At 33.0% G+C, this 11,768-nt stretch overlaps 1 pseudogene; it reads right to left on the bottom strand.

The window, feature by feature from the left end:
- Nucleotides 1-2,530: 2,530 nt before the first annotated feature.
- Nucleotides 2,531-7,479, bottom strand: LOC141498943 (ras-related protein Rap-1b-like protein; annotated as a pseudogene).
- Nucleotides 7,480-11,768: the final 4,289 nt, after the last annotated feature.

Below are 11,768 nucleotides of genomic sequence, written 5' to 3'. Positions count from 1 at the left end.
CCAAGGGATGAATTCTCTACCGAGGATGAGCAGGAAATATGCCTGACTTTAGGTCTTGCTATCATTACCTAATATACAAGTTGCAACTTTTTAGTACAAATAAGATATATATAATAATCAAAAGTGAAATCACAAGCTTGTTCCCTTTGGGGCATTTACCTTCTTGCCCAGTGAATGTATGATTTTCATAAGTTTGTTCACAAACACAGTTTCCCTACCAGCAAATTTCCCCTGTGTAGAAAACTTGCACCTGGATATTCTTCTTTCCTCTCTCATTCTTGGGATGCAATTTATCCCTCAAAGATCTCTCCTGGGAGAAAGGGAAAGGAAGAGGAACAATGAGGTAAACTATCTCATACAAAAGAGGAAGAAAAAAGTCTTTACAGTAAAGGGAAAGAGGAGGAATGTGAGGGGGGAATATGTGAACCTAGCTCTCATCAGAATTCCCTCAAAGAGGGTATAACATACACATGAATTGAGTATAGAATTCTATCCTACCATACAGGAAAGTAGGAGGGTAATGGATAGGAGAAGAGAAGAAGCTGATAGGAGGGAGGACAGATTGGGAGAGGCAGTAATCAGAAGCAAAACACTTGTAAGGAGGGACAAGATGAAAGGAGAGAGAGAGAATGGAATAAATAGGGAGAAATATAATGGAGGGAAATATAGTTAGCAATATTAACTGTGAAAAAAATTTTGAAATAAGTTTCACTTATAAAGACCTAATTTCTCAAACATATAGAGAACTGAATCAAATTTATAAAAATAAGAGCCATTCCCCAATTGATAAATGATGAAAAGATACAGTTTTCCAATAAAATAATCAGAACTATATAGTCATATGAAACTATATAGTCATATAAAAATGGCCTAACTCACTCTTGATTGGAGAAATGCATATTAAAACAATTCTGAGATACTACTAATAGGACAATAGAAAAAGAAAAATTAGGAGGGGATGTGAAAAAAATGAGACAATGATGCACTGTTGGTGAAGCTGTGAACTGATTCAACCATTCTGTAGAGCAATTTATCTATCTAGAGGGATATAAAACTGTGCATACCCTTTGATTTCACAATACCACTACTAGGTCTGTATCCCAAAAGATATTTTTAAAAAGAGACCTATATATACAAAAATATTTATAGCAGCTCTTTTCTGGTGGCAAAGAATTAGAAATTGAGGGGATGCCTAACATTTGGGAAATGGTTGAACCAAATGTGGTATCTGATTATGATAGATTATTACTGTGCTATAAGAAATAATGAGCATGATGCTCTCAGAAAACTTGAATAGTCTTACATGAGCTGATACAGTAAAATGTACTGTATACAAAGTAACAGAAAGTAAGATGATAAGTTCTGAATGACTTATCTAGTCTCAGCCATATAATTATCTAAGACAACTCATATCTTTTTCTGCATCAGTTGAAATAATGAATTGATTTTGTTGCTTTTTATTAATATGGTCAATTATGCTTACAGTTTTCTGAATATTGAATCATTGTTAATTCATTAAGAGAGTATCTGAAAAAAATAAATTCTTGTTGTAAATTCCCCTCTCCACTGCACACACAACTTAAACATTTTCTCCCATGGAAGTAAAAAGGATATAATAGATGATTGAAATGTCTGAACATTTCCTTCCCACTAGATATTAAGGGCAGTATCTTTAAGATATGCTGAGAGATCTCTCTTATTTTCAAAGAAAAGATCAGTTTCCAAATATTTTTTCAAAAATGTTTTTAACTATGCTAACTTAATCAGAATATTTTTATAAAGTCATGATGGCTTTATATTTCTTTTTTAAATTTATAATACATTATAAATAACAAGCAAGAAATATCTGGAGTAGTCTACATCTGAGTTCTTTGAACTTTCTTTTCTTCTGCTAAAATAAATGTTGCTTTTAGGATTTACATTATAATACTCTCCAATAAAAAGCAAGAGGCCTATTATAAGGATACAGTAATTTTCTCATATACATATAACATTGGTGGATGACCAATGAATGTGTCTTAGTGATAACACTGGTTGTAGCCTCTGGTTTTACCAGCCCTGTATTTAGATTAGTATAAGTAAAAGTCTCTTATGATAGTGCAAAGTGATTAGAATGTACAAAATGATATGGAAACTTTAATCCACTACTTAAAGGTTGCTATCATAGAAAGGCCTTTTAAGATGTTGGCAGATTTATTTTTTACTTGTTCAATTTCCTTTTCTAAGATACAATTATTTTTTCTATTCTGTTAATTTGGGCAATTATATATTTTTATAAATATTCACCAATTTCACTTACAAGTTTGAATGGTATTAGTTGAGTAAAATATCTAATAATTAGCTTTATTTCTTTTTTATTAGTTGTGATTTTTCATTTTTGATATTGATAACTTGGTTTTCTTCTTGTAAAAAGTATTATATTAGCCAATGGTTTATCTTCACACATACATACAGCAGCATTCTAACTTAATTTGGGCAACAATTCTTTTGACCTGGCTCAGAGCTGTAATGCATGGGGATGGTAAAGCAATTATAATGATGACTTTTTATGCGACTTTCTGGGTATTGTAACTTTTCTGTTAATTTACTAGATTAGGTCATAAAGGATCTCAAGTTTATTTTCGACTTAGATTTTAAGCATGTACAATTGTTTTATTGTTTTGTTAAATTCTTTCCTTGCACTTTCCTACAACTCATTATCAATAAGAATCAAAAGAACTATTCTTGCTGTGTCTAAGATTTCAAGCATGCATTGTTGAGTATCTGTTCCTGATTGCTTTCTATATGAACCATCTATTGTTGGATTGCATTTTAAAATAAATATTCCTTAAACAAACTGTATGGTAAGGGCAGACTTTCCAACAACTCTTGAGCAAGGAACAACTAGTTTATAATCATGGTCATGCCTAGTGTCCAAGTTTTCAAGCAGGCATTGTTAAGCATCAACTTCCAATTTCATTCTATATGAACAGCTAACATATTCATATTGAAACAGGTTAAAAGCTATCATCAATGCTTCAGTATTCAGGGAGCTTCCAAGTCCCCTGAGAAGACCCTTTTTTGCAAAGTCAGGACTCTCTCCCTCTCTTTCCCCACTTCTCCTTCTCTTCCCACCCCCATCCCCATTATCTCTATTTCCATTATGTCTCCTCTGTCACCAATGCTGCTCATTCTACCTTGAGGAATTCTTTTATTTGGCTCTCCAGGGTTCTATAAGCAAGGGTTTCCTAAGTAAAATAATCATTTTGTTTCTTCTTTACCTATACTTACTCCTTTGATATCTTTTTCTTATCATTACTATAAGCAAACATTTCTAGGACAATATTGAATAGAAATGAACATCCTTGCTTCACCTACGATCTTATTGGAAAGATTTCTAGCTTATTTCTATTACATATAATGTTTTCTCTTAATATTGGATACATATTAAGAAAAGTTCCATTATTCCTATGCTTTCTAGTACTATTATTGTTTTAAAAATAAGAATAGGTGTATTTTTTCAAAAACTTTTTCTGCATCAATTGAAATAATGAATTGATTTTTGTTGCTTTTTTAAAATTAACATGGTCACTTATGCTTACAGTTTTCTGAATATTGAGTGAGCCCTGTATTACTGATATAAATGCAACCTAGTCTTAATGTATTATCTTTGTAATATGCTAATATGTTTTTTCTTGCTAGTGATTCATTTTAAAAATTTGCCTCAATATTCATTAGGGAAATTAGTCTAGTTTTCTTTCTCTGTTACTCTCACTAGCTTAGGTTGACATGTGTGTTACAGAAAAAAATTTGACAGACTTCTTTCTTTACCTACTTAAAAAAAATCATGTAACGTATTAGAGTTAATTGTTCTTTAGATATTTGGTAGAATTCTTTATAAATCCATCTGGTCCTGGTTTTATTATTTTTCCTTTGGAAGTTTATTTTTTACTTGTTCAATTTCCTTTTCTAAGATAAAATTATTTTTTCTATTCTGTTAATTTGGACAATTATATATTTTTATAAATATTCATCAATTTCACTGATAAGTTTGAATGGTATTAGTTGGGTAAAATATCTCCTAATAATTAGCTTTATTTCTTTTTTATTAGTTGTGATTTTTCATTTTTGATATTGATAACTTGGTTTTCTTCTTGTAAAAAGTATTATATTAGCCAATGGTTTATCTTCACACACACATACACGCACACATGCATGTGCACACGCACGTGCACATGCCAATTCCTAGTTTTATTTAATTCAATTTTTTTGCTTTTAAGTTTGTTAATTTTAATTTTGATGTTTTATTACTGATTTTAAATTTTCTTGTTTTCTAGGGTTATTTTCAGTTGTAGGATCTCTTCTCTGTTATTTATGTAAGCATTTAGAAATCTGTAAGCATTTAGAAATCTAAATTTTCCCCTAAGTACTGTTTTGTTTACAACCCCAAAATTTTATCTCGTTTCATTGTTATCATTATTTCTTGTTTCTATGATTTGTTCTTTTACCTACCTATTCATTAGGATAAAGTTAATTTAATATTCAATTAACATTCAATCTTGTTTCAAGAGTCCTTTTTTGAAAGTAATTTTTATTTAACAAAAATAAAATTTATTATTGATTTTATTAATTGCCTTCAATTCATAAATTTATTCATTAATTCATAGAATTTAAATTTTTCTTTTTCTTAAATTCAATAAAGATGTGCTTACTATTTCTGCCTTTTTGTATTTATGAGGATTTTATTCCATGACCAATTTTGTGAAGATTTAGGAATAACTATTTTCAATTAATATTCTCTGGTTCAATCAGTATTCTCTAGGGGTCTTAACTTTACTAAATTCTATTCATCTCCTTAACTTTTTTTGTTGCTTATTTTATGATCCAATTTATCTAAATTTATTATTTTATCAGATTTATCTAGAGAAGTAAATTGAAGTCTCCCACTAATGTAGTTTTATTGTCTTTTTTCTTCTGTAACTCATTTAACTTTTTCCTTAATAATTTGAATGTTCCATTTGGTATATATATGTTCAGAATTGATATTAATTCATTGTCTATGGGTTCTTTTTATAAATAAAATATAATTTCCCTATTTAACTCTATTATTTAGATCTATTTTAGTTCTTGAATTGTCTAAAATCATGATACAACTCCTGTCTTTTTGACTTGCCTAACCATAGAACTTCTACTCCAATCCATTATTTTAATTCTGTATATATATATTTTCTGTTTTAAGTACATTTCTTGAAAACAGCATATCCATTCTGCTACTCTTTTCAATGTAATGGGTGAGTCCATCACATTTACATTTACAGCTGTGATTGCTAAGTGTGCATTTCTCTCTTTTTCCCCTCGTCTTTTGTAATTTAAAAATATGTATTTATTTAGAATCATTCATTATGTCAACAAAACAGCTGCAACTTTTTGTTTGTTTTTGCTAGTACAGAGTGGTATTCAGTTAATAGAACAACAATTATATGTTTCAACAAAGATAAGTGAAAATAAACTACATCCCCATATACACCAAGAAGAACTTTTTTTAAATTTCCATGCCAATTTATAACCTCTGTGCTATGCCAGGCAAGGTTAGTGGTTATTGCAAATACCACTTAAGGACAAGGTTATCTAAAAACACATTCAGTGGTGTATTAACTATACACAAAAACACACAGTTGCATTTAAAAACAAATCTTACATAGTCTTACATTTTTTTTAAGGGAGTGAATTGTGAATGGGAGGGTGGGAGTATGTTAAAGGGTTTAATGACAAGAAAAACCTGCTCTAGAATCATCTTATTCATCATCTTCATCTTCATTGTCATCTTCCTTATCCTCATCTTCCTCATATTCCTTATCTTCCTCCTTTTTCTTTTTCTAGATGTTCCTAGTATTGACAAACTCTCCTTTTTTATTCACATAAGCCTGGTATGTAGTAATATCCTTTTTACATTTCCCCTTCAGTTAGCTGCCTCCTTATCATAAGGTTCTCCAATAGAAAGACCAGGAAGTTCCCCTTTAATTTTTGTATGATACTTAGAACAGAATAAGAAAAATGCAGAAAGAGGCCTCTGTGGTGTATTGGAATCCTTAAACTTCTTTTTTGTTTCTCCTTTAGGTAATATGTAAGTTTTCATTTCTCTTTCATAAAGAACCTATCAGCTTTTGCCATGTCCTCAAATTTTCCTTTCCCTTTAGCAGAAATTGTCTTTTATATTTTTTTTAGCACTTTTTTAGAAAACTGAGAAGTTCACAGAAGCATCTGGGTGCTTCTTCTTTGTAGAGGGCCAGCTCCTTTACACATATCCTTGGTGACTTTTTCTATCAGAGATAGGTATGTATTATTTCATATCGTATGGATTTGTTAGCTCTCCATTGAACCCTTACCTGGGATAATCTGTGGCTCCGGAGGTGGTTGTAAAAGACTTTTCTGATAGAGAAGTATTCAGATTTCTAAGAACAAATATTTTTTTCTTTTTCTTTTTTTTTTTTAGGTTTTTTGCAGGGCAAATGGGGTTAAGTGGCTTGCCCAAGGACACACAGCTAAGTACATTATTAAGTGTCTGAGACCAAATTTGAACCCAGGTACTCCTGACTCCAAGGCCGGTGCTTTATCCACTACGCCACCTAGCCGCCCCTCTAAGAACAAATATTGTAAATTTACCCAGGAAATTGTGAAACTGGTCTCCTTTAACCGATCATTTCTGAGATAAGTTTTTGTTATAAAAAGTCTGATTTTCGAAAAATAAATTTAGGAGATCCTTGCAACACAACCTTGCATGTGTGAGTATGTTTCTACTCAAACTGACTCTCATAAGTTCATGTCCAGACCCACACCAGAGCTATCATGGGTGATACTTCTTATGTTTCATTACACAGGTTTGAAAACAAAAAGAGTCATATGAAGTCATTTTCCCTCTTGGCTTCTTAGGATCAGCTCTGCCCATTTTAGATCATTTTACTTCTGCGCTTCACAGGATAGCCTAGTACCCATCAGGCTCCTAAACTTGCCCTGACATTGCCTTCATGGAGCTCAGTGTATTGCAGTGACTTTGAGAGTGGAGTCAGATACAGCCTCCTCATTCTTTCCTAACTTTAGCATTGACTGACCTTTCTTTAAAAATTTCTTTTGCAGGGAGCAGAGGTAAAACAAAAGAGAAAAGGCAGATCTTCCAATTTCTTCTTCAAACAATTTTAAATAATACCTTAAGATGAATTCTGCAGTAGCAAAACCCATAAAAGGATGGGATGAAACAATTTTCTAATCCAAAATAACTTAAAAGATCAGCAAGAAAGCTTTGTCATACCAGGGTAAGACACCGTGTAGCACAGCCAATACCTGGTAATACAGCAGTAGACCTTGTGAGCTATTAATTTGATGGTAGCAACTTCTAGAGCTCTCAGCCCACAGACAGTAAGGGTAAATCCAGACAGTAGCTGTTTGGAAAGAGATTAAAAGCCATTTTGCTGGCACTGGGTGTAGGACTGCTGCAGTGCCCATTGATCCTAGTCATAGTCCTGAAGTTATGGTTCCAGAGTAAGCACTAGCATTTCAGAACTTTTGAGCATAAAGGAGCAAGGACCCTAGTACCAGTCCCAAGATATAAAAGAATGCTTGTGGTTACTCATGGACCAAAGCATAGACCAGAAGACTAATAAACACATCTCTCCTTAAATCATACCACCTTGGAAGAACTGAAAACTTATAAACCCTCATAACTAACTCTGAAAAGAGTTACATAAAAAAATATGAAACTTGGCACAGTGCCCCCTCTACCCTGAGTGCAGAGCCCAACCTTAACATAAAGTGTAAAGTCAAGACATGGGTTGGAAAAATGAGCAAACAACAACAAAAAAGATTAACCATAGAAAGTTACTAGAGGAATAGTAATAAACTCAGAAAAAACAAAAGTCAAAAACACTTCATCCAATTCTCAAAGAAAAGTGTGAATTGATCTCATCCCAAAAAGAATTCCTGGAAGAGATCAAAAAAGGTTATTAAAAATCAAATATGGGAAGTAGAGGAAAATTTGGAAAAAAAGAGATTAATGCAAGAAAATCATAAAAAAAGAGGCAACTACTTTGTATAGGAGGCAGACACACAAAAAATACTGAACAAAATGACATCTTAAAAAAAAAAACAGAATAGACCAAATACTGAAAGCAGTACAAAAATTCACCAAAGAAAATAATCCCTTAAAAAGCAGAATTGGCCATATGGAAAAAGTTGTACAAAAATTCTCTGGAAAAAAGGACTCCTTAAAAGGTAGAATTGGCCAAATTGAAAAGAATGTACAAAAGATCACTGAAAAAAAAATTCCTTAAAAATTACAATTGGACAAGTAGAGGTTAATAATCCATGAGACATAAAGAAACCACAAGACAATGTCAAAAGAATAAAAAAGAAGAAAACGTGAAATATCTCATTGGAAAAATAACTGACTGGAAATATATATCAAGGAGAGATAATTTAAGAATTACTGGACTTCCTTGAAAGCCATGATCAAACAATGAAAAAAGAAACATCTTAGGTGACCTTAAATTTCTAACATATGTTATTGATTCCAATGCAATAAAACTATAGTAAAAACAACCAGACATTCAAGTCAATTAGCAACATGAGTTATTAAATTTTACAAAATAATGTTTCCAAGATTATATTATGCATGAATCCACAGATCTATCCCAGAAAGGGTAATAATTTAGATATTTCTCTTACCACTCCTTCAAAGTAATCACATGTTAATTCCAGGCTTTAACATTACAGGATTCAAATAGCTTACATATTCACAAAAGAACCAAACACTGTAACTATAATTTCTTTGAAGTTACAAAAGAATATCACATAATTGATAAATAGATCCTGTTCATTAATAAGTTACCTTAGAGAGGACCAAACAATTGCTATGTTCAGTCAGAGCTGTCTGTAGTTACCATGAGAAAGTCCATATTCTTGACTTCTTTAAAATTAAGCATATATTATTAATTTACATTGAACACAAGACTCTTATTTAAACATCTCATTCTCCTTAGAACAAGAGCAAAATGGTATAAATGCTGGGCAATGTTAAAACATTTTCTTATTTTCAAATAACAGATGCCAAGTAGATTTTACTTTTAGTCATATATATATATATATATATGTACACATACATATATTCCCTTCTATAAACATGTGATGAGACAGATTATTACAAACTTTCTCCCTTTAGCAACAAAAGACCTTGTGAGATTATTGACAATTTATTATCAATATCAATTTAACATCAAAACAAATCAGATTACAAAATTTAGTATATTTCTCTTTCCCAAATCAGTAAATATATTATATATGATTCAATATTCCCAAATTCCTTGACATACAATTTATCCCAATTATATTTTCCTTCCTAATAAAACATATAAATTCTCAAGACTTGTTACAGAACTTTCAAAGGTAACTAAATTACTCTCATTTAGCTCTCAGATAATTTCCTTTTTTTTAAACACAAGGTAATGACCTTTTCCTATCAAAGGCCTTCCTGCCCTCTTTTCAAAGCCTCTGGAGTGCAGAAAGTCTACATTTACTAAACCTCAAAGTCTCATTAACATAAGTTGAATACAACTGTCAATCAATATTAGGTTAACAAAAGCTTAGCTCACAGCTGAGATCATTTCACAAACTTTGCAACTTACAAACTTTCAAATGATATAAGAGATAAGCTCAGATCCCAACTTCCTTAATTACTTAATTTTAAATTAGACCTGTGTAAGCAATTAAATTCAAAACCCAAACTAAAAAGGAGTAACATTTAACTCAGGTAACTGTAACTATTTCAGATCTGAATTACACACCCACAGACACAGGGACGAAGTGAGATTTTTGGACAATCTGGACTGCACCAAAAATCTCAAAATTTAGAAACATTTTCCCACCTCTCCAGGCTAGTAGAGAGTTGTGAAAATGTCCTATTGATGTTTAAATATATAGACACACTCATACATACATACACATACACATACACACACACACACACACACACACACACACACACACATTTGAATGTACCAATTAATTTTTTAGAATCAATCAGAATTTCTTGAAGAACCTGTTATATATTCATCAAGATTTTGAAATAGGGGCAGCTAGGTGACAAAGTGGATAGAACACCTGCCCTGGAGTCAGGAGTACCTGAGTTCAAATGTGGCCTAGGCACACCTAACTGTGGCCTTGGGCAAGCCACTTAACCCCATTTGCCTTGCAAAAACCTAAAAAAAAAAAAAAAAAAAAAAAAAAAAAAAAAAAAAAACGTGTAGCCAAAAGAAAACATGGTCGGTTGTTCTCCTAGCCCCCCTCCTCCCCAAGCCAGGAAGAAAGAATGGGGTCCCCAATTTTAAAAACAAGTTTTAGGGGAATCTTAACCCCCTGCAGTGAAGCATGTATTCCATCTGAGTGATTGGTTTGAGTTTCCAAGTTCTAAAAAGGAAGATTTTCCTTCTCCCTTCCCCCTCCCCCTGCAGAGAGTAGGGTCCACAGAGAATGAGAGAGCATTTCAAAGAGAAAGGGAGAAAGAGAGTTCTACCCAAAGATAATTTCCAGGAGCTCATATGTTTTGCTTTTATCAAATTTAATTCCTCTCAAGGAGATAGCACACACTGGGGGGGAGGGGGATGGTGGTAGGCAAACATGTCAAATGGACATGAGCCAAACGTCCTTCCTTAAAATACCTCAGCACTGCCATCACCAGTCAGCCTGAACAAAACACAGGGCAGGTCCATATAAGAAACCCCACGTGGGATCAGCATGTGAGTCATGACTGAAGCCACACCTCTGCTGACTCCCCTCAAAATTCAATCTTTTCCCATTTTTCCAGGCCAGAAAAAGGGACACACAGAAATAGGGCTAGAGGTTCAATTTCCTACTTTTCTAGGATCTAAAAAAGGGGTATGCTTCTCACCTATGGAGCTTGATCCAATTTTCCAGTCTGTGCAGAAATTTATTCTGACTGGCTCATCAATATGTAACCACTAACCCTAATTACTGCTACCCAAAGAAATGAGACTCATACCTGGGAATTCAGGTGTGGAAAGAAAATAAAAATTTATTGAAAGCAGTTACAATACATAAGAAAGCAATAGGTAAAGAGAGAGACAAAGATAAAAGAACAGCCAACCAGAGTTGACTGAGTCAGAGAGTGTCAGAGATGACTGGCTTCGAGTCCAGCCCAGATTTTTTATGGTCTTGCCCCTTATGCAGAGGGAAAAAGGTGAATTCCCTTACCCCTTACTGGACCCAGAATTAGGTAGAGGGTTGAAGAGGAGATCAGGATACAAATATTACATTACACAATGAAACAAAGATAGTCAATTTACATCTCAAGAGTAGGGAACCTCCACCCCTCCACCCAATTTAACAAGATTTAAGAGCCTTTAAGATTACAAATTTTGTTTCACAATTCTCTATATCATTTCCCTGCATCAAGATAACAGTTTGTTTCTAACTTGAAGGGAAAACTGAGCCAACACACAATTGGCAACAATAGAGCAGAAAAAGAGTAGGCAGCTTTCAGAGATATGGTGAAGTACTGTATTTGCTCATCTGTGCCAGAACACTCGGAAACACCAAGACTGGTTTGATGAAAATGATGGGGAAATACAGAAGCTGCTAAATGAAAAATGAGAACTCCAGCAGGATACCAGTAGGATAGTTCATCCATTTCTAAGAAGGCAGCATTTAATTCCATCAAAAGTAAAGTACAAGCAAAGTTTAGGAAGATGTGGGACTCTTGACTCAGTAAGATGAAGGTTGTT

This window comes from Macrotis lagotis, chromosome X (assembly GCF_037893015.1).
Source record: "Macrotis lagotis isolate mMagLag1 chromosome X, bilby.v1.9.chrom.fasta, whole genome shotgun sequence".
NCBI classification, from domain to species: domain Eukaryota; kingdom Metazoa; phylum Chordata; class Mammalia; order Peramelemorphia; family Peramelidae; genus Macrotis; species Macrotis lagotis.
This window is presented reverse-complemented; position numbering and strand designations above follow the sequence as displayed.